The sequence below is a fragment of the Pinus tabuliformis genome, chromosome 3_2 (genome assembly GCF_031772625.1).
Source record: "Pinus tabuliformis cultivar Carrire ecotype Pingquan chromosome 3_2, CPIR1, whole genome shotgun sequence".
NCBI classification, from domain to species: domain Eukaryota; kingdom Viridiplantae; phylum Streptophyta; class Pinopsida; order Pinales; family Pinaceae; genus Pinus; species Pinus tabuliformis.
The window spans coordinates 1,084,396,241-1,084,419,764 of NC_142302.1; positions in this window are offsets into that span (position 1 = coordinate 1,084,396,241).

A 23,524-nucleotide genomic window follows, 5' to 3' on the forward strand; every position below is an offset into this window, starting at 1 on the left:
CTGTAGTTGGTATAGTGTGTCTCGTGGAAGGTCAGCCAAATTAAGGCCAAGTCCCTTGATCCTGCCAATTGTGGCTCTGTTGATCTCATTCTCTGCTACTAGCGCCCCTTCTGGTAGCACTATGGTATTATCCATCCTTGCGCATAGCATCTACTCTATTGTTGATGTGCCTGTTACGACGTAGGTGGCTATGGTTCCTTCCTGTGGGGGCCACACCTGTAGTTCCTGCAGCTGCGCCTTTAGGGCCCCCAACATAGTTTGCTGCTCCAACATGACTTCTTGGAGTGCTTCCTTGGTGACCTCGCAAACTATGTCGCCGATGTTGTAGAGGTCACCTTCCATTAACGTGATCAGGCCGATGGCCAATTTGGAGGACTTGAAGTTTTTCCGTGGACCCAATCTCTTTGTGACACGCAGCCTTTTGAGTTGGGTGGAAGTTTTTCCTGGGTCCATGCCTTCTTTTGCAAGATCTGTGTCCTCTACCTCTTCTCCTGTAGACATTCTTGTCCCGCCTCTGCCTGCATTGTTGTGGGCCCTCTTGTCTGCGTTGCTGCTGCTACTTCGGCGGCCTTTGCCTGCTCCGTGGCTGCCTGTGTTGCCTCGCGTACTGCCCTTAGCTCTGCTACCACTTTTTCATTGTGCCTCTTCTCGGCCACCTGCGTGACATACAGCTTGGCCTCATCCTTTCTTTTCTGTGCTGCTTTCCTGTCCAACTCCACCAAATCTGGGGTGCACCACTTGGGAGGCCATGATTCTAACATTGTAAAAATTGCATCATCAGTGGCGATGAAGGGGAGCTTGGTCCACTACTACGTCAGATCCTTTCATGCCTGTTGGGTGCTAAAAGGTGTCTTTTAAAACTCCTAATTGCCTCACATTATTTATCAACTTGGGTAAGTCTTTTTATTCCAAAAGTGTACACAATATGTGCAAGCTATAAATCCAAAGAGTAATGCTTTAAAATAAGTTATTAAATTCAATACAAGAGTAAACGGATGCAATCATAAATCTCAAGCTTGTAACTTTAAAGGAAATGATTCATCTAAGCATCATGGATCAACTTCAGACAAAACCGTAATTCAATCTTAATCAACCAAATTCAAATGATAATCAACTGAGAGCACCGTAGCATTAATTGAGCTCTTTCAGCTAGAATTAAACTATTGGATGGAAGGAAAGCATTTAATCAATCACGCTCTATTCTTTAATTAACCATAAATGATTCTTTAACTGATAACTAATTCAATCCATGATATGAATTAAATAAAACTAAATAGGATTGCACATTAATGAAATGAATACTAGAAATCCGAATTAATGAAAATAAATCAACTTCAAAATTATAAAGCAGAATAAACTTGCAGGAAACGAAAAATGCATAAAACAAGGAACATCAGTAAGATCCACTAGAGACCGAGCCCTAGCCACTAGCGAACACTGCTTAACTATTTCAGAATATCTGAATGAACAACAATGCAAGTTGTATATTAATCATAAAAGTCACTTTCCATTACAATACGATCTTTTTCTTCAGAATCACACTTCTATAAATTAAAATTACAATCCAAGTAAAAGACGAGAGATCCCTCTTTAGTTTTCCCTTTTATAATCAAGAGGAAAAAAGATAACTGTGATCCCTCAAGATCAGGAGATCCTAATGGATTCACAACTAAATTCTATCTTCAGACAATTCTTCTATCTTACGCTGATCTTGTTGATTCATTCATGGGTTTGATCACACATGACACATCTCATTTCCCTCGATTGGATTTTGTTGTTCCGACTTTGGAACAACAACTGTTCCATCTGCTATTTTTCTACATAAAAGGTAATGAGAGTTAGTTTGGTCGGTCAAATTGTATCAAGAGAAGTTTCATTCATTCCTTATCAAAATCCTATCAATATGTTATTATATCATGGCACAAAATGGATAAGAAAGGAGGAAAAACACAATAATCAAGAGTAAATACATACCTATTGCAAGGCTCAACATACTCCCCTGCTTACCTTTTTTCATGTAATGTAGTTAAGGAGTAAGCTGGAGAAAAGGTTTCTTTATCAGGCCTGAAACCATGATCTTGTGCCAAATTTGCAAAGGTTGTTTTTTCGTGTCCTTCAGGTAACTCATAGTCAAACCGATACCCTTTAGGGGGATACCAAATAATGGGACACCTAAATCAACATCCCAACCAATAAGGCCCTTTGCTCATGATAAGATTGTTGTATGTTATTAACCGGCTTGCAACAGCTTTGAAGTTCCCATAATTAAATGGTTCTCTTTCCTTAACACGGGTAGTTGAGACCATTCATCTCATTTTGGATGCAGTCAAGGATCTTTCCTGGATGGAGAGGAAATATGTTGTTCTTTTCTGTACAATTTCCTTATGTATGGGCCCTAAAATTTGAATCATGCCTTCTTGTGTCATCAGCCTTTTATGTTTAGCAAACAGTTGCAAAGGGTGAGTAGGCTCACTCCTTACCCACAGATCCAACCCGTGTTCCTATCTTTGGAACAAATTATACACCTTAAACCACTTAATTTGATTAACTACAAAAGAGATAAAAGCCTAGAATTGAATATCTCCAACAAAAGAGCTAGGGTTCTTATCCACTTCTTCTTCTAATATGAAATTATGCAGATAAAATTCGCAAAGAAGCCTTTGGACTTTTGCCCCATGTTCCTTGCAACAACTTATAAAATCTTCAGTTGTCTTTAATTCGATTGGCTTGCTAGCTCTTATGGCTTTAATCTTTAACAATAAGTATTGTTCTAATAAGAACAGGGCATAATTTTTGGCAAGAGACCTACATGTCAGACATCTGAATATAGTGAGAAAATGGTGTTTATCTGATTCCTCTCTCTATCCAGCTTGGTCTTCACCTTCTTTAGCTTTTCTTCTTCTTGTCTAAATCTATCAAAATTCCCATTCTCAGTTATGGTTAATTCCCTAAACTGTTTCTGCAACTCTTGATATTTTTGTAGGGGGACTGTCTCTTGCTCACATCGTTCTAGAGCAAGCTAGGCTTGCATCAGTTCTTCCTATAGCTTTAGAAGAATAGGGTCTTTTCTTGACAGGATATCCTTGGCTTGCTCTCCTGTCTGAGTGTCTGTGCTACGAGAGGATATTTCCTCGGTCCATACTTCCTTATTAGGGGAAGACCAACCCTCCATCTGAACGGCTACATCCACTAAGTTTGCATGCAAATTTTCCTGGGTGGCTATTGTTTGAGAAGGAATGAGTTCAGTTTGGGTTTCTATTGACCTACCCTTACATATTTCCATTTGCGTAGCCACAGAGACTACCTCAGGAGTAGTGTTCTGGGGTTTTCCATTTGCAATTTCTTTAATCTTCCGACGTAGCCTTTTAACTATCTTTTGAAGCTTTTGGTATTTTTGTCTCAACTTCTTTAGTTTTGCTTCGGCTAGTCACCTCTTCCGAGGAGCATCTTTTACACTAATAGGCTTGTCAATAGCTTTTGTATCTAAAGATTCCTATTGTTTATCATGGCTGTGTTCCAATAGAACTATGTCACCAGACTGGTTGTCTGATTCATGAATAATTTCTGTGTCTGCTTCCTTTTCCTGGTCTATAGCTTCTGAAGAAGGCAGAATTTCTGTATGCCCAGAATCTTCTAGGGATTAAGCTTCTATTAGGTTAGGATCAAGTGATCCTGCAGGCTGCATGTATGCATTCAGATTTTCCAGGACCTGAGCCATCCCTGTCTCAAAATATTGCAAAATATCATTTTGGGGGCTCATGGTTGATGTTTGAGGAGGTTCTTCTTCATTTTCCAGTTCATCATCAAAGTGTTGTGCCCTTTCTTGCTCTTAGTCTGGTCTGTCCTCTTCCTCAAGTTATTGCTCTAAATTGGCCTCTTCCCCGGGTTCTGATTCTGAATGACATCCTTCCCCTTGTTCAAGTTCTTCCTCTGGTTCTGACTCAGAGTCCTGTATACTAATTGGTCTGGATGGTTTCGCAAGTTGTTCGGTGCTATCTTATGGATTTACAAATATTCTCTAGGCTATATTTAACCTTGCAGACCGCCTGCACTTATGGGGTTCAATGTTTGAGTGGGTATTCCTTTTCCTTTTCGGAACAGGGCTCTGCTAGCTTATCTCCAAGATTGCAGAATTTTGGATTACAGGGTTTTGACTAATCTCCAGGGGCACTATGAGACCATCCCAAGTTAAGTTTTGTTGAACAAGGTTATGGGTAACAATTAACATAATCAATCCATGGTGGCTAACTACGATTTCAGGGTGCCTAGCCCATCTTATTCTATCGGCGGTATCATGTAGCAATGAATTCAAGAAAGATGGCAAATTAACAATGATCTTTAGTTTTAAAACAACTAAAAGTTTGAGTTGTCGTGGTCTTACAACGTCTCATCATCCATCACAGGTAATGTACCTCTGGACAACACTTGAAAACTCACACCATGGTTCTTCTAAAGAAGATGATTGTATGCCCATGCCTTTCTTGGTTAATTCCTCATCTGCATCTCTGAAAATGTCCACTGCGTCTTGCAACATTATGTGTTTTTTTGGCCATGTAGTTCCTTCCACCAGCAGCCCAGATACTTCAGCTATTACAGTGTATCATACTGTGATTCTTCTACCTCACACCAGGGATTGCCCATTCTGCAGATGCTGTAGAAATTCAATAGAAATTTCCTCACTAGGGGGTTGAAATCTTGTGAAATATGATATCCACCCTGCGGGGACCAAAATTTCCCTGGCCCTGTCGAAGACTTCCAACAATAAAGGTTCTCGGTGCACTATCTTACCACCCATAATGCTTGAGTTCTTGCTACTATTGCAAAGGATTAGTGCAGTGGAGAAAACACAACAACATACAACAACAGAGAGATAGAACAACAAGTAGTTGTAACAACTAAGTTTTCCAATGTTAAATGATATTTCTATGAGAATTCATTAATTCAAGGACTATTATTTTTCCACATGACATGTGACCATAGAGTACCATATCAACCTATGAAATCCAATAAAATAGTTATAATGCATGCATGAGTGTAATGGAGGTCCCCTCCCTCCTTCAAGATGATAGGTTGCCTACAACCGAATGGACAAGGAAATGTTGTTCTGACGACAACGTACAAGGGCGAAAGATATGACATTAATATGAGTCAGAGTACGTATATTAATCAAAGGACTGTAAAAGGTAGGGATATAATGAAATCGAGGTGTGTAATGATGGTTATTGATAAGAGACAAGATGCTTTGGTTGATGATATGTTATGCGGTAAGGAAAAAGGACAACGATATGCAAGAAAAAGATGCTTTGCTGATGATATTCCGACTGAAAATGATATGATTGATTAAAAGAATTAACTAATGCATAAAGGTTCAATATAGCGAGAAATTAGGGAAATAATTCTTCTAATAAAAAGAAAAGTAAGAAGAGGGTATTATAATAATTATTGATGTTGAACATAGAACTTCAATACCATAAGTAGAGCTTCTGTTGCCAGCAGGCATCCATAGCCTCGACAGAGTTGCTTTCTAACCCATATGAGCCAGGATCCTCAATTTATAGTTGGATAATTCCATTGTTGTTTCTACAAAAGATATCAGTGTGCTGGCATGGTAACTAGATGACCACACTGCCATTCACTGGGAAGTAGCAAAAGTGATCAGGCCGGCTCGTGATGAGACCTCCTGTTCCAAGGATATTTTAGCCATCCATTGGATCATAACCCTGGTGTGGTCGCCATAGTGGAAATGTCACATTGCTACATCCTTATGAACATGGTAGGTTGGCTCTTAATGAGACCCCCTATCCCCTATATGTAGGCAAAATTTGTTGTTATTACACATTTTTATAATAAATAGAGGGAGGCTCAGTACTCCTTAAGAGCAGGTATGGTGGAAGAAGTTGAACATATCAATAGAAAAAGAATATACCCATAATCTCACTTATAATAAACAGAGAGGATTATAACCAGGAGGGGTGGAACCATCATGGTAAAGATGATCAATTAGTATCTTATACAGCAGAAATCAATACAATAAAGTAATATATAAATAATTGTGACCCTCCTTTAAAAACAAAAAAAGAAATCTATCATCAAGAAGCTGTCTTGTTAAAGATCATAACGTTAAGGGTATTCACCTGCTTCAATAGAATCCATAATTCTTGTCCTCATAAAAGTATTGTACTTCATGCCATGAAAGGGAATCAGAAAAATGGGGCTGAGATGAGCTAGGAATAATCCTGCAAGTGTTTTTCAACATCACAATAATGAAAGGAAAAGGGTGTTGTTTAGAAAACACATGACTTCAAGAAGCCAAAATGTTGTTCCAAAGAAGGAACAACAAAGCACTCTAGAAAAAAGGTGGTATTTGAACAGCAAACAACAAAAAGTGTTTTTCCAAAGTTGGAACAGCGAACACGCAAAAAGTGTTGTTTCGAAGTTAGAACAGCAAAAAAATGCAAAAAGCGTTGTTCCAAAGTGGGAACAGAAAAAACAAAAAAGTGTTGTTCCGAAATGGGAACAAAAAAAACAAAAAGTGTTGTTTCGAAGTGGGAACAACAAAAACAAAAAGTGTTGTTCCAAAGTGGGAACAACAAAAACAAAAGTGTTGTTCTGAAGTGGGAACAACAAAAACAAAAAGTGTTGTTCCAAAGTGGGAACAATAAAAAAAAGTGTTGTTCCAAAGTGGGAACAACAAAAACAAAAAGTGTTTTTTCGAAGTGGGAACAACAAAAACAAAAAGTGTTGTTCGGAAGTGGGAATAGCAAAAATGAAAAGTGTTGTTCCGATGTGGGAACAACAAAAGCGAAAAGTGTTGTTCCAAAGTGGGAACAACAAAAACAAAAAGTGTTGTTCCGAAGTGGGAACAACAAAAACAAAAAGTTCTGTTTCGAAGTGGGAATAGCAAAAATAAAAAGTGTTGTTCCGAAGTGGGAACAACAAAAAAACAAAAAGTGTTGTTCCAAAGTGGGAACAACAGAAACGAAAAGTGTTGTTCCGAAGTGGGAACAACAAAAATTAAAAGTGTTGTTCCAAAGTGGGAACAACAAAAATGAAAAGTGTGTTTTGAAGTGAGAACAGCAAAAATGAAAAGTGTTGTTCCGAAGTGGGAACAACAAAAATGAAAAGTGTCGTTCCAAAGTGGGAACAACAAAAACAAAAAGTTTTGTTCTGAAGTGGGAACAGCGAAAAGCAAAAAGTGCTATTCTGAAGTGGGAACAACAAAAACAAAAAGTGTTGTTCTGAAGTGGGAACAACAAAAAACAAAAAGTGTTGTTCCGAAGTGGGAATAGCAAAAACAAAAAGTGTTGTTCCGAAGTGGGAACAAAAAAATGAAAAGTGTTGTTCTGAGTGGGAACAACAAAAAGCAGAAAATGTAGAAAGTCAAATCATTAATCATATTTACAATTTTTACAAAGAGAAATAACTGTTTACAACAATGAATCTGTCGAAGGATTGCCTTCTGCAACTAGAATTTGCATGGTGGAGTCCTTGCATATGTGCTAGTAAAAGGATTCTCTTGTAAGTGGTTTTTGGTAGAGGCGCACCGGATGCCCATTTGCTTTGAAGGAAAAACCAGACCCATCAATGGTAGCCAATGTAAGAGTGCCATTGTCATGTACTTCCTTTATTTCATAGGGGCCTAACCATCTAGTTTGCAGTTTACGAGGGAAGTCTTGAAACCTGGAATCATAAAGAAGTGCCCAGTTGCCCTCATGAAATGTCTTTTTCTTAATCAAGGAATCATGCCACTTGGCTCTTTGTTATTGAATGAGTGTAGTATGTTGTAGAGCCAATAGCCAAATTTCATCTAATTCATTTATTTGTTGTAATCTGTTAATCTAGGCTTCAGTTAAATCCAATCCCACTTCCTGGGCTGTCCTTAGTGTTTGTATCTAAAATTCTATGGGGAAAATGGGTTCCTTACCAAATGCCAGCTGATATGGAGAGTATCCAGTTGTGTTCCTCCAAGTCATGCGATATGCCCACAAGGCCTCTGGAAATCGTGTCACCCAGCCTCATCTGTGTGATGAGAATGTCTTCATTAGAATAGCTTCAATTACTTTGTTGGTACTCTCCACCTCCCCGTTCACCTGTGGGTGATACAGAGAGGTAATTATGTGGATAATGTGATGATTCTTTAGTGTAACAGTGATCTTGTGGCCTACAAATTGTGGCCCCCCCATCAATAATTACTTCTCTGGGTAATCCATATCACACAAAAATTTCGAAAAGAAAATTAATCACTGTTTCCTCTGTTTCTCTTGGTAATGCTACTGCCTCCATCCATTTAGTCATGTATTATGTTGCAACCAATACATATGATTTCTAATTGGATGGTGGATTGATCGACCCGATGAAATCTAACACCCATTGCTCAAGGGGTTTTTTCACCAGCTGTGGATGTAGGGGCATTTCATCAGATTGGCCAGGGCAGCCCATCCTTTAGCAACTATCACATGCCTGGACAAATTTCTTAGCATCCTTAAAAATCGTGGGCCAGTAGTAGCCCATTTGCAAAATTTTATGTCAAGTTTTGCGGTCTAAAAAATGTCGACCGCAAGGTCCATCGTGAAGGCTTTTAAGATATCATAAATTTCATCTTCCCTAATACACTTGCGGATGTGCATATCGGCCCCTGTGTGAAAAAGGTATTCTGTGATCCAGGAAAACTGAGTGCTACGCTGCACTATTAATTTCCTTTCTCCGAGTGTCAGATGTTTGGGCAATTTTCCCACTGTTAAATAATTCGCCACATCTGCATACCATGGTGCTTTTATGGCCACAGCAAACAAATGTTCATCCAGGAACTGATATTCTACCGCCATTGTATCGTTTGTTCTTGGCACTCAGGAGAGGAAATCTGCCACAAGGTTTTCCCTGCCTGGTCGATACTTTATAGTTATGTCAAATTCTTGCAAAAAAGTAGTAACCAACGTGTCACTCTTCCATTCATAATGGGTTTATTAGCTAAATATTTGATGGCAGAGTGATTAGTATACAGAACTACAAGGTATCCAGTTATATAATGTTTGAATTTGTTAATAGCATAAATAACAGCTAGAAACTCTTTCTCTATTACTGTGTAATTCAACTCAGTAGGAGTTAAGTTTTTGCTAATGTAATATATAGCATAGGGTTTCTTGTCTTCTTCTTGGCCAAGAATTGCTCTAATGGCTGAATCTGGCACGTCTGATGAAATCAGGAATGGTATATCCCAATTCGGGCCTCATAATACTGGTGTTGTTGATATTAGTTGTTTCAACTCTATAAAGGCAATGTCACCTTTGTGAGTGCATATTAAATCAATATTTCCTATTAAGGCATATAATGGTGCAACAATCTGTGAGAAGTTCTTTATAAATCTACAATAATATCCTGCAAATCCCAGAAAACTACGTACCTCTCTTTGAGTGCAGGGAGTAGCTAATAAGAGGATTACCTATATTTTTGGTGGATCTACATGAATTCCAGTTGCTGAAATGAAATGACTCAGGATCAAGCCCTCTGTCATCATCATATGGCACTTCTCATGGCTTAAGCATATCCTAGTAGCAATACACCGCTCTTAGACTTTCTCCAGTGTTTGTAATGCCTGTTCAAAGTCATCTCCATAGGGTGTGAAATCGTCCATGTACACTTCCAATCCTTCATTTATCAAGTCTGCAAAAATACTGAGTATGGATCTTTGGAATGCAGCAGGTGCATTGCACAATCTAAAAGGTAATACCCTGTAAGCAAATGTTCCCCATGGGCACGTAAAAGTAGTTTTATCCTGGTCTTCGGGGTCAATCTGAATTTGGTTGTAGCCACTGAAGCCATCTAGGAAAGAGAAGAATTTCTTCCCTGCCAGTGTATCTAGGACCTGATCGATAAATGGAAGGGGAAAATGGTCTTTTTGCATTGCCTTGTTAAGTTCTCTGTATTCAATGCATATCTAACACTTCCCATTCTTTTTGGAGACCAAAACTAATGGAGAAACTCGTTTACTGTCAGATATAGGATAGATAAAATTCACATCTAATAGTTTTTGAAGTTCTTCTTTAACAATATCCTTTAGGTGAGGATTTAATCTACGTTGAGGTTGTCGAATGGGTCTTGCATCTTTTTCAGTGTAAATGTGGTGCATGCATAGCTGAGGGTAAATCCCTTTCATGTTTGGGTAATCTCAAATGAAATCCCCTTTACATTTCCTAAGGACTTGAATAAGTTTTTGTTGTTGCTCATCACTTAGATTACTGTTAATGTTCAGGATCTTCCCTAGCTCGATTTCGATAGGTTTGCTATTATAGACAGTGGTTGTTGGTATTGGTTGGTCATTGATATCTCTCAGGGAATCTTCTTCAATTTCATTGTCAAGGACTACTTTAATCATGTGACATTTCAAACTAGACACTGTAGCAGGATGATTGATAAAAGTATTAATGACATCATCTTCTGTTTGGTTTTTAAATTCAAGGGAATCTGCCACAGTCAATGGTGACCGAATATTTTCTGTTAAATATGTTATAGGTTGCTTCCTAGTTTTTACAATGGTTAGGCTTGGCTGAGCAGGAGGGTATAAGGCTAAATTCTTCACATCATTCCCTCTGGTTATGGTCATACTGCCTATCTGACAGTTGATATAAGCATCAGTGGTTGCTAGCCAAGGCCTTCCTAAAATTAAGGGATGTCCATCTAGCCGGTTCTTAGGGTTAATAATCAAAAAATCTGCCAGATATTCCCAAGTGTCTACAAAAACCATCACATCTGGTAATGTTCCTTCTGGCCTAATGATTGAGCGGTCAGCAAGTTCCAGCAAGGTAGTTGTTGGTTCCAAGGCTATGATGCCAAGCATTTCGCAAGTTGTTGTTGTGAGAATGTTAATGGCTGCCCCTAAATCAACTAAAGCATTGGGAAAAGAGCAACCATTTATCTGTACTGTGACGATGGGGTTTCCCGGGTCTTCATATTTTACAGGTGTCTCTTTGCCTAGTAATAAATCAGACAAAGTCCCGACAACATGGACAATTGGGGTTATTTTTTTTTCCTCACAAACTTCTTTATACACAATTCTTTAATAGTTTTGGCATATATTGGAATGTCTTGAAAAGCCTGGAGGAGGGGTTATTTTATACAGATATTCTTGATTTCACCCAGAAGATCGACGTCGGGGTGTTCAATTAGGCGCGGTATCATCAGTATTTCTGGGAATGGTCGGGAAATATTTATGACCTATTCGGGAGTTTTCTGCCTAATAGTATCTTCCCCTTGTTTATCATCTACAACCAACGGCTTATTTGGGTGTGGTTCTTCAGGTTGTAGATTTTTATCCTCATCTAGAGCAATTATGTGTCCAAATCTTAACTTGAGTTCATTATACTCTCTCAACTTAGCTTCAGGGTCCAGACCCTCATTGTCCAGACCCTCAATGATTTGTACTAACTGGATTGGTCTGTTGTTGGGATTTTGGTTGGGTTGGGCTGGAAGTTAAATCGTATATTAGATTGAGGATTCTGCTGCAACATGTAAGGTGCTGGTAAAGTTGGTTGAGACAGAGGAACTGTACCCATAGGCTGGTTCGTGGATCTTTTCCGGTTTGATTGCCACGCTGGTTCGTGGATCTTTTCCAGTTTGATTGCCAGTTTTGATTTTGTGAGGTGGAAGGGGACCATTGAGATGAATAGGGATTTTTCTACCAGAATGGTGGAGGGTAAGAGGGATTTGGCCAATTATTGTTTGGATTTGATTGGTTGGGCCATGGTGGCATAGAAAATGTTTGAGGTGGCCAAGTAGAAAAAGGTGGTTGGTTCTACCATGCTGCCCCTGAATATTGTTGAGAATTATATTGCGAGGGAGGAAAGAACGAAGATGGATCGGTAGGCATACCTGTCTGACGTGCTTGCCATTGACGACACTAGTTCAGCAGATATACTGGTTCCACTTCTTCTTCCACTTCCTTGAAGACTGCTTTTAATCCTAGGAGCAATGGGCAACTTTCCGTGGCATGCTCCTTAGTGCATATGGCACATGCTTGTATCATTTCTAGCGAGCATGCTTTATGATTGTGTTTCTTTCTGCAACGGGGACAAAAAATATCTAGATTCTGTTATGCTTCAACTTGCTTTTGTTTAGATTGCATGATATCCAATTGTGTCGTCAGGGTTCCCAGGTTATCAGTCTAGAAATCTTCCAATAGATTGTCGATTTCGACTCTTGTAATGCTTCCTCCTGAGGCTTTTCTATCTCTGGTGATTGCATTGTGTCCGGCTAGTTTCAACCTTGTACTACCCCTGGAGCACCTGATGCACAAGTCTATAATATTGTCATAATCTTATTCATAAATATCACCCTTACCCATTATATTTAGTGTTTCTACCCATTGGTCTTTCATACCTTTAATCATTGTGGTTTTTAGAACATTATCAGGCAGATTTAGATAAGGAGATCTTTGTAGATTATATTGGAACCACTCCACATATTCTTCCATAGTCTCGTTAGGCTTAGCTACCATTTGAAAGATTTCATCTTTTATTTCTCTAGTTCGGCAATAATCTTGGTATTTTTTAAGGAAGGATGTTTTCATCTGTTCCCAATCATTGATGGTACCTCCACAAAGTCCCATAAACCAATGCAGGGCTGCTCCCTTTAGAGTAGATGGGAACAGTTTCAGCTGCTAGGGGTCGGTGGTGTAATCATAACCCCTACATAGGACATCAAATTCGAAATGGAATGCAACAAGGTCTTCTGAAGTTAGCCCATGAAGGTAGGAATATTCTGTAATGGGATAGCTTTCATGGGGGCATTGACAACTGTGTCCAAAATAGGGTATTGTAACGTAGAGGTCTGGGGCTGTCGCTGATTATTGGCCATTTGGTCAAAAATATGCCAATATTCTTAAGGGATATCTGGAGCTAGAGAGGTGTTCCTAGGAGGTCCAGAAGAGGCTGGAATGATTTTAACAACACTACCTCGATCCAGAACATTGGGTGTCCTCTGTTCAATCACTACTTTAGGAGATCTAGGTTCTGATGATTTAATTTCAGGATTACTTGTTTCTCCTTCTCCTTCACGGAGGTTCCAAGAATTCCCTTCTTGTGAAGGGTGTGGTTGTGAATTTTCAATATCTTGAAAAATTTGTTCAGACCCTTCAGTCTTACTGTGAATCTCAATGTTAGCTACAGATGGTGATCCTGTGGCCTGAAGGGAAATAGTAGGGTGTTTGGTAGCAATAGTTCGGGGTCCTACTAATGACTGAGACTAAGCTTTTCTTATGATTTCGTCAATAAAGGTTGATCGTCCAAGGGTCACCGGTCCCTTAGATTTTTTAGGTTTGGGGCGAGGAATTATATCCTTTTCTGGTCTTTTCTTCTTATTCATTCATACAAAAATACAAACATTCATTTCTACCTTAAATTCCTACGCAAATCTACTGGAAAGCGGGTGGAGGAGCGAGCATTTTACTTGCTCATTACACAAGTTCTTACCTCCCGTTTTTAATCCCTGATTCTCTCTCAGCAGAAAAACATCACTCTTTGTAAAATGGCAATACTCTCCCCAACAACGACGCCAAAATTTTGGGTGCTAAAAGGTGTCTTTTAAAATTCCTAATTGCCTCACATTAATTATCAACTTGGGTAAGTCTTTTTATTCCAAGAGTGTACACAATATGTGAAAGCTATAAATCTAGAGAGTAATGCTTTAAAATAAGTTATTAAGTTCAATACAAGAGTAAACGGATGCAATCATAAATCTCAAGCTTGTAATTTTAAAGGAAATGATTCATCTAAGCATCATGACTCAATTTCAAACAAAATCGTAATTCAATATTAATCAACCAAATTCAAATGATAATCAACCGAGAACACCATAGCATTAACTGAGCTCTTTCAGCTGGACTTAAACTATTGGACAGAAGGAAAGAATTTAATCAATCATGCTCTATTCTTTAATTAACCATAAATTATTCTTTAACTAATAACTAATTCAATCCATGATGTGAATTAAATAAAACCAACTAGGATTATGCATTAATGAAATGAATACTAGAAATCCGAATTAACAAAAATAAATCAACTTAAAAACTGTAAAGTAGAATAAACTTGCAGGAAAAGAAAAATGCATAAAACAAGGAAAAACAGTAAAATCCACCAGAGACCGGGCCCTAGCCACCAGCGAACACTGCTTAGCTATTTCAGAATATCCAAATGAACAGTGACGCAATTTGTATATTAATCATCAAAGTCACTTGTCATTACAATATGATCTTGTTCTTCAGAATCACACTTCTATAAATTAAAATTATAATCCAAGTAAAAGACGAGAGATCCCTCTTCAGTTTTCCCTTTTATAATCAAGAGGAAAAAAGATAAATGTGATCCCTCAGGATCAGTAGATCCTGAAGGATTCACAACTAAATTCTATCTTCAGACAATTATTCTATCTTGCACTGATCTTCTTGATTCGTTCCTAGGTTCGACCAGACACGACACATTTCATTTCCCTTAATTAGCTTTTTCTATTCCGACTTTGGAATAGCAGTTGTTCCATCTATTCGGTCAAATCTTATCAAAAGCAGTTTCATTCATTCCTTATCAAAATCCTATCAATATGTTATTATATCATGGCACAAAATGGATAAGAAAGGAGAAAAAAGACAATAATCAAGAGTAATTACATACCTATTGCAAGGCTCAACAACGCCTTGAGGTAAATATTGTGCATGTCGGCCTTGAAGTCTACACAGCTCTGCAAACTGTTGTGCATTGTGGGGGATAGGCGTGGCCTCCTATTAATCCACATTCGGATGCTTGCCTCCATGAGCACCCAAAATTGTATCGTGAATCTGCTTCACATCCTTGGTAGCTCAGAGCGATGTGTACTTTATGGCCTCTGGTATGTCATGCTCAATGCTCGGGAACTGACTGTCCTCTGGCATTTCTCCCGCTACAAGCAAAATGGACAAGAGAAACCATGCATAGTGGAAGGTCTTACCCTGCTCCTGGGCTTCCTTGAAGTTGATCAAGAATTCCTCATAGAGGAACTCGACTCAATTGAATTGGACCCCCTCTGCGCATTTTTTGGCCAACGCTACTACCACACTGATACTTCATCACCGCGGCATTTTCTCATTACCTTTCTGACTAGGAGTTGGGCAGCTATGGACACTGCTTTATCCTTGATACTACTAATGGTGTAACCCCTCTTTTTCTTCTCGAGCTTATATTTCTTCTTCATGGCTTCCATGAGAGTCAAATAACCTCTTTTCCCTACTATCATCATGGGGTCCTTTCCCTTACAAGGAAGCTGAGAAATTCTGTGGATGAGATCTGCCGTGATGGGAATAGGCTCCTTCAGGCATAAGTGCCCATCATGCACTAGGCAAAGCAGCTGTCTGATGACAAAAATAGTGATGGGCACACAATGAAAGTGTGGTATCCACAGCAAATTAAGCAATCCGTCCTTCTCGACACTGCACAACCATTTTCACGGCTCTATTGTTATGACTGGCCCCTTCGTGCTCTGCTTCATGAGGTTCTCCGTCTCTAAGTGTGGGAACTTCTCGCTGTCTGTGAGGTCCCAATATTCAAAATTCATTATGGGCACGTAGCCCAGGTGTGAGCCCTCAAACACAATTCCATCAGGGAGGAGTGGGGTCTAGAGTGCGCTCTTGGTGGCATCCAGATCCTTTGGTATCTTAGTTTTCCCTTTTCGCAGAGGGACGTACTCAAGCAATTTTCCTACAGATCACACCAGCTGGATGTCCTCTTCCATGTCCTCTGCTTCCTCTACTTTAGCAACGACAGCCTGTAGGTCCTCCTCCTCATCATTTGTCTCATTGGTGATAGCCTTGCCCTTTTCTTCCATTAAGAACTTACCGAACCGCGAATTCCTCGGGGACATGCAGACTAGTCCTGCTACCTGCTTATCTTTTTTCGGTCTCGGTGTCCAAGGTGATTTCGAGATTTCTAGCACACCCTTAGTGCCTTTGAGAACATCATGTACCATGGGGTTTTGCATGGCCTCACCTGCGATTCCTTCTGCAAAGCCCAAACCTCTCCTAGTAGCCGCCATCTTGTTTAAACTGTATGTGGTCATTTGCGAACTTAGGGGCTCGAATATCGCTCGGCTCTCAACACTTTGTGCTCTAATCAACTGCTTAAATCTCAAGTGAACAAGTGTATTCTCGTGGCTAGCCCCTAGAGTTTTATAGTGCCTTTTGAATTCAAATTCGATCATTTCCCCCAATTCCGGGCCATCAATGCTTTCTTGGCAACAGATTCTCCCAAATCTTTCCCATAATTCACATCTTAAATGTCCGTTGCCCACTCCATTTGGCCTCAAATTGGACATCATGTCATGAAAAGTGACACCAACAGTCACTTCCCAGCCTACCCACATGGCAGCACAACCCACTGTAAGTGGGGCCGAACCTTGTGACATGCTGATTTTGCTCGTACCTCCCTTATTGCACAGCTCCCAAACAGACTCTTTTATAGTCCCACGCTCTCTTTCAACTACCTGGAGCACTGAGATTGTGCTTCCTATGGCTAGTTGGGTGGTCGCGCCACCTATGCAAGGCTTCAACTCACCTTCCAATATAGTCCGCAGAAAATCGTCAATTTCCCTCACGACAGCTGGTGCTGCACATTCTATCATATGTAGTGCACTTCCTTGGTTATCATGTTTGATGAGTTGTGGTTGTAGCCATGGTAGTAGAGTCATAAATCCTCGATGACAGTCTTCTAATTCAGTGGTATGATCATCCGAACCTTGCCTTTCCATCCTTGGTTTATCGACGAGACATGCTTGCTCGATCTTGTTTTCCAGCCTCTTGACCTCTACGTCCATTAAAATGATTTTCTTCCTCAGTCGTACCCAATCTTTTTCGAGTTCGCGAAGTCTAAAATTCCCTCGCCAAATAGCTTGCTGAATCCTTATGTGTTCGACCTCGTGTAGATGTGTGATTTCTTTGTCCTAGGCTTCACGCACTGTCACATCTGCGGGAGTTATTCCGTGTGGATTCCCCTTTGTATTCTCTTTAGAAATTACGTTCCCTACTCTGTTTCACACCTTTGGAATTGTTTCCACGGTCAGGGTTTTGCACATGGTCCTATAGGCCCGTCGAACCACTAGTACGCGTAGGTCCCAATCAGTGCGTCTTGCCTGGTGAACCCTGTTTAGTACTTCACACACCCAATCAAATTCTTCTTCGTGGATAATTGGTAGCACGCATTGCCTTTGCTGCTGCTACATTTTTTTTGATTCTCTATTCTTGGAGTGGGGTGTGCTTGTGCGAGTTGTACGCCATGTGTCCGTACCCATCGGGAAAGGTGGGCGCACAAGTTGTTCTGCCCCAGGTAACTGGCTCTCATTCTGAGCTGGGGTTTTCCAAAGCATAGGAACATCATCCTTCTACAACCGCACCAGTCCTCAAAACTTCCTTGATGCGTACTCCACCATCGTGTGGGCATTGCGTGTAGTGCCCACTTCAGAGCATCGAACTGCTGTTGTTTTAGTAGTGTGCTTTCAACTTTGTTCAGGAATTCATCCATCGCGGTCAACCCATCATAGGCAGATCCCTTGCTTCTGTTGTCACGCAGCGCAATGATCTAACCATCATGTTGCAATTAAGTGTTGTTACTTCGTGTAGCTGATTCTGCCATCGCTCTATCTCTTTGTCTAAATCTGAACTGCAAGAGCTTTCACGCTCCCATGAAATCCTTCCATCTATAGTCAGATTCACCCAATCCTCTTCTTGCGCGGTTATCTTGTAAATACAATCGAGATCATCATTACTATCATCGTCACGCACCGGTTCAATGTATCGCACCCCTTCGGCTAGATCTAGCGGTACTACTACGCGTAGTGACTTTTTTTCAAAGATCATTTTGTGCTTCTTCATATTTATGACTCCATTCATATCGGTGGCCTAGTCTATTCCTAGTAGTGCAGGATAGGGATTACTGTCATCGACAATCTCTATCACCTCAAAATCTTCCTGCAGACTCACACCTTCAATATCTACTGTTACCCCTTGCAATCTTCCCATGGGCAAGATCTTCTGTTGGTTCACCATTCGTAACTGAATAGGAGACCACTATAGTGCGGGTCTACCCATGCATTCCCATGTTTTTTTTGGCAGTACATTCGCATCTGATCTGAGATCCAGGATTACCTAATCCATTTCATACTCGCTGATTTGCGCAGTCAACCTCATTTCCCTTCCTATGTGCAATGCATGCTTTCCAAGTTTCCAGACCACGCGCGGTTCTCCTGACATTGCGCACCTAGTGATAAGTTCCTGTAGTCCTTTTATTACCTTGCTATCACGTAGCAGTTTCATGCATTTCTCCAGAAAGGTAGTGAGCATTGAAGGATCCATCCCTGGTTCTAGTTGATCCTTACTACCTGAAGTGGAGGCCTCCGTGAAGTTCTTCTTAGCTTTCATGAATGTCTCCTTCGCATGTTCTAAATCAAATTCATGTTCCTTTGTAGCAACCTTGCGAACCCACACACTTTCTTCTTACTACATTCCTTTATCCTCACTAGTGGTCATATTGCTCCTGAGCATCATGTTTACATTCAGGTCTTCTTTGCACGGCTCAGACCTCATCATCTGCAATTTCTGAGTTAGAGGGGGCTGAAGATCCCCTTTTCGTGCAATCTTACTATCAATGTAGGGCAGTCTTCTACCTCATTATAAAACTGAGTACAATACAAACATGATGTCCTTGTCAGGTTTGTACAATCATGGGCATAGTGTCCTATCCCTCCGCAATTGTAACAAATTAATTGTCCGTGACCCCTTCCTAGTCCCACTCCAGCTCGACCTCGACCACGCCCCTGAAATCCAGCACACACCATTCCTACATTTGGGTCAAGGGCTCATGTTTCTATCTGTACCCTATAGGCAGGAGTCTGATCCATCATTAGTTTATAACTTCTGCAAGTGTGTTCATCATGCCCTACCGACCTGCAGAAATTATAAAATAATTGTTGGGACGTCTGCGTATACTTCTGCAATAGATGATAACTATCCATAGTGTTCTTTCCTCCTATCTGACAGATCGCACACCATAATGCAGGCGCCCTGCTTGGTCCTGCCTATGCCTCAGGTATTAATGGCATTGGCCCTCCTCCTGCCAAGTAATTCGTGAACATTGGACAGTGGTCCTTGTCATGCCCCTGGACTTTGCATTTTATGCAACATACCTCTTCGCGCACCTCTGGCCGAGGTGTCCTATCCTGTTTCAAACTCTGCATCTCCAGACATAGATTTTGCGATTGCACATGGATTTGTTGGACTCCTAGACCAGCGCCTTGTATAGGGGTCTCATGCAATCTCATTGCCATCTCCAAAGCTTCGGCCTGGGTGGAAATTTTTTGCTATGATAGCGCCATCCTTAAGTGTGGTGTTAGTGATGCTACAAACCATGCGCAGTGTTGTCCATCCGTCAACGTCATGTTAGCTTCGTGAATCATGCCCTTCAGTCTTTGGTCTAGATCCCAGGGGGTCTCACTCGGGAGCATTGTGATCTCCTTAAACTTGATGATTGATTGTGTTTCCAACTTTGGCCTGCTAAATTCCCTATTCAACGCGGTCTGGATTTATGTGATTCCTGCATTTGGATGGTCATTCGAATGCTTGATGTACCATGTTAATGCATGATCTTGCAATGCATTCACCAGCGTAGCCTTCTTGATATTGTCATCTACGATGCCTTGTGCTTCCCATACCGCTCTTACGATGACCCAGAATTGGTCCAGATCTTCATTCCCTACTCCTCTGAATACCGGTAGTTTGATCGCACTTGCCATATTGAACTGTGGTGGTGGTAGAGGTGGGGTGGGTGGAGATGGAGGTTAGGAGGGTGATACGGGTGGTGCTATAGGTGGAGGTGGTAAGTGCGGAATTTGTTGCCTCATCAGATCGACTATGCCTCTCGGAGAAATTTTCACGCGCTCTTCCTTACTTTCCCATGAGGGGGGAATTAAGGGACTAGTTTCTAATTCTTCACTACTTTTGCTTTTGTAGATCTTCCCACTTCGCATAGTCCCAAACATTATTTTATTCGCATAACCCGCTTTACACACAATAGCATCTTAATCTAAGTGTTCAAAGATATAATATACTTACCTCGCAATCCCTTGAGGAAACGTTGCTCCGCCTCACTGTAGCTGACAATCGCATCTACCGCAAACTCAGTGATAAATCCTCCTATTATTCAGTGGAGCCAATGGTCCACATCTCGCGCGACCTTATCTCCTGACGCTTCTAGTCTGTGCACTAATTCCGGAGTCCACACGATTAGTTTTTCGAGCCTACACCTTCCCTGACTGTTTGCTGGCTTCGTGATCCACTCATACAACTCAGAAGGAAAGGATGCAAAGAAAATTTCATGGATTTTCATATACAAGTTGTGCTCTAACCACTGTTCCTTAGATACTCACGGATTTCTATTTTCCTCCGTTGCGAACTCGTAATCTTCTTGTCCAACCACCCTTCAATTTCTTTCTTTGTAGGATTCCAGTGGCACGACATCAGACATCCCTTATGCAAATCCCTGTCCCGGCAATAGAACCATTTGTTGGCTTGTATGGGCCAAACCCAGGTTCAGAGGTGATTTAGCCAAACAAATCCCTGTACTACTGGCCCTTTCGGCAATAGTCCATGGAGCGCAAACTGAGGTCTCACCCAAAGTAGTATGGGAGGGTGTTAGAACCAAGTTTTTGCACCCTCGGGATGTATGATGAGCTTTTGGAAATCAGCAGTTTGACCCTGCACGCACGTCACTACGTGCATCTATTAGTCCCTCACAACCTTTGACGCTGCCTTCGTGCAACATACTCGGGGCACGATCCGTATTATACCTAAGTTCCTTACTATTTAACCTGTTATTACCCGATTACTTAACTTATATGTGTAAGACTAGTGATAATTAATAGTATATCCAGCAATCATATAAGTGCATGCGATAAAAAAAACAATATAAATGTATAGAAGGCCATACACAAGCAGATGCACAGAATTTGGAACCAACTTCTCTTTATTATTCTTCGTTCAAGGTTACAAACTCGACACCGCCCTGCGCACTCAGCTGCAGAGCCTCTTCCTACTACTACAACCCAATACACTTAGACTCTTACTCTATGCTCGAACCATTTGTATTCATCTATCTCCTTCTCCTTCGGTATATTTACAACTTAAAGCCTCGCTCTATTTATACAATCCCATGGTCCGCGGACCATTGGTAGGCTGACATGACATTACATTACATTACAAAACTTAGGGCGGATAGCCCTATGAATCGACCTATACTTCGCGCTCCACACATGCAATTCACGGGGTCTTATAATACATTTGACCAAAACCTAGGCTTTGAGCCCCAAAACATGTTGTGGGGGGATCCGATGCCCAATAGTTTCATTCGGTACACACATGAAATTTCACCAATTACGATCGTCAATCACCTTTTGTGTGTCGACCTTGGTCCTATGACTCTTCATGTTCCCACGTTCAACCCTCTTATCGCAAACCCTCTCCTGGAGCTTTTCAATCAGAGGTTTCACTCTGATGCACAACAAGCCTCAACCTCCAATTATCAATATGTGATTTCTAACATCATCACTGCCACATGTCAGCCTATTAGTGGTGACACATGTCACCCATTTTTGGCCCCTCCTGACCCTCGAAACTGCCAGATCCACCTACCGTGTGTCCACCGTATGGCTATGTCATTTCTGACATCATCCTCCATGTGGCCCTTATTGGATCCAATCACTGAATACCATGCATCCCTTTAGGAGGAGAGAGAAAAGGCCCATCCTACCCTTTTCTGCGATGAATTTCCTTTGTTATTTTATTTTCGGCCCTTCTAGAACTTGAACACTAGAGGCCTATCCCTGCCACTTTTATCGCATATCGCATTGCGCCACCTCCAAACTGTGATATGCAAGATCTCTACTTACCGATATGGGACATACAAGACTCGTCGATATGCCATACACCTCCTAACTGCGGAATTTGAAAACTCTAATCATTGATTTGTGATATTAGCGATCGCTAATCGATGTTTTGCTCCAACCTGCACTGTTTTCTCCTTCCAAACCTTTGATATGCAGGATTTGGGACCTTCCTTAGGCATTTTCCTTTATTTTGTGGGTCTTGAAGAGTAAACTTCAATTTTCTCTGACTTATGACTCTGGTGTCCATTTGGGGAAATCCACCTACCATCGGAAAGCTACTTTTGAGCTCCATCATATGATTTTACCTGCAAGATCATCTGAGTCAAACATTAGAGACAAAAATCCCTCCCAACTTTGGAATGCGTTTTTACCACAGGACTTCAAGGACTGAATGACATATTTGACAAGTAAATATTGAGGCTATGACATCTAGCGATTCATAGGTTAAATTGAACAAAATGAGTAGTGAAAGACCAATACCACTAATTCCTATTATAGGACTCTAACATCATCTCCAATAGGGATGGTAGCCTCCCAGTGAGGTTCCAAGAAGAAAAAGAAGACTAGTGGCCTAACCATTGGGAAATGGAGTCAAAACTACAAAGTAAGTGACAAATTTACATAACTATAAACTTTAAAACAAATAAGAAAATTTGACAACACATCACTAAAGTCTTAGGGCCTTCTATGCTGGCTTCAAACCTCAATGATAGTTTTCTGCTACTGCTAAGAATATATACACTAGGTGATCTCCTCCTCCCAATGTAATTAGTCAAGAAAATGGATACTTGACTAAGTTCTGCTCACAGTTCCCATGAGTAGGCAGAAGAAGGAAAAAAGTGGCAACCCAGAATTCAATTGATCTTGAAAACCAACATTATTAAAGAGTGCAATATCCCATAACTCCTGCAACATACTAGCCATGGGATAGTAAAACTCTTCTTTTACAAGCTCTAAGAGACCAACAAAAGGATCCTTAAAAACAAAACTAGTTACCTCCACTTGAGCACTTTGTTCATCGATTTTTCTCTCTTCAGCTGAGGAAACCAGATCCACAACAGTAATATGCACATCTATAATATCCGGAAAACTTATTTTTCTTCAGTGGACTCTTCATTTTTTGTAACAGGAAGCAGATCTTCATGTGCAAGAGGATCTAAAACAACCCCTTCTCTTTCATTGTTCTCCTATTCTTCATTTGGCTCGGTTTGCTGAATTTATTCATTAATATTTGTTTGATCAGTTTCATCTTCAACTGCGAAAAATGTTACATGTTGGGGATCTTCAAGAATATTTGGGTAACATACCTCTTCTATTTCTTCCCGAGGAAAATACAACTCAAGCAAGGCTTCTTCAATTTCATCTATCATTACATCTTGATCATAGATGTCAATTCCCATGAGCTGAAATAGATCATCTAATTTTCCACAAAATATTTCTATCAACACTATAGAAGGATAAGTTTGTTTAAAATTTGTTCAAAATGTTGAATAGAAATACATCAGAGAACACATATTTGTAGCTGGAAAACCTTCATACCATGATTTGGATTTATCCTCTAAGGTGGCCATAAACATTT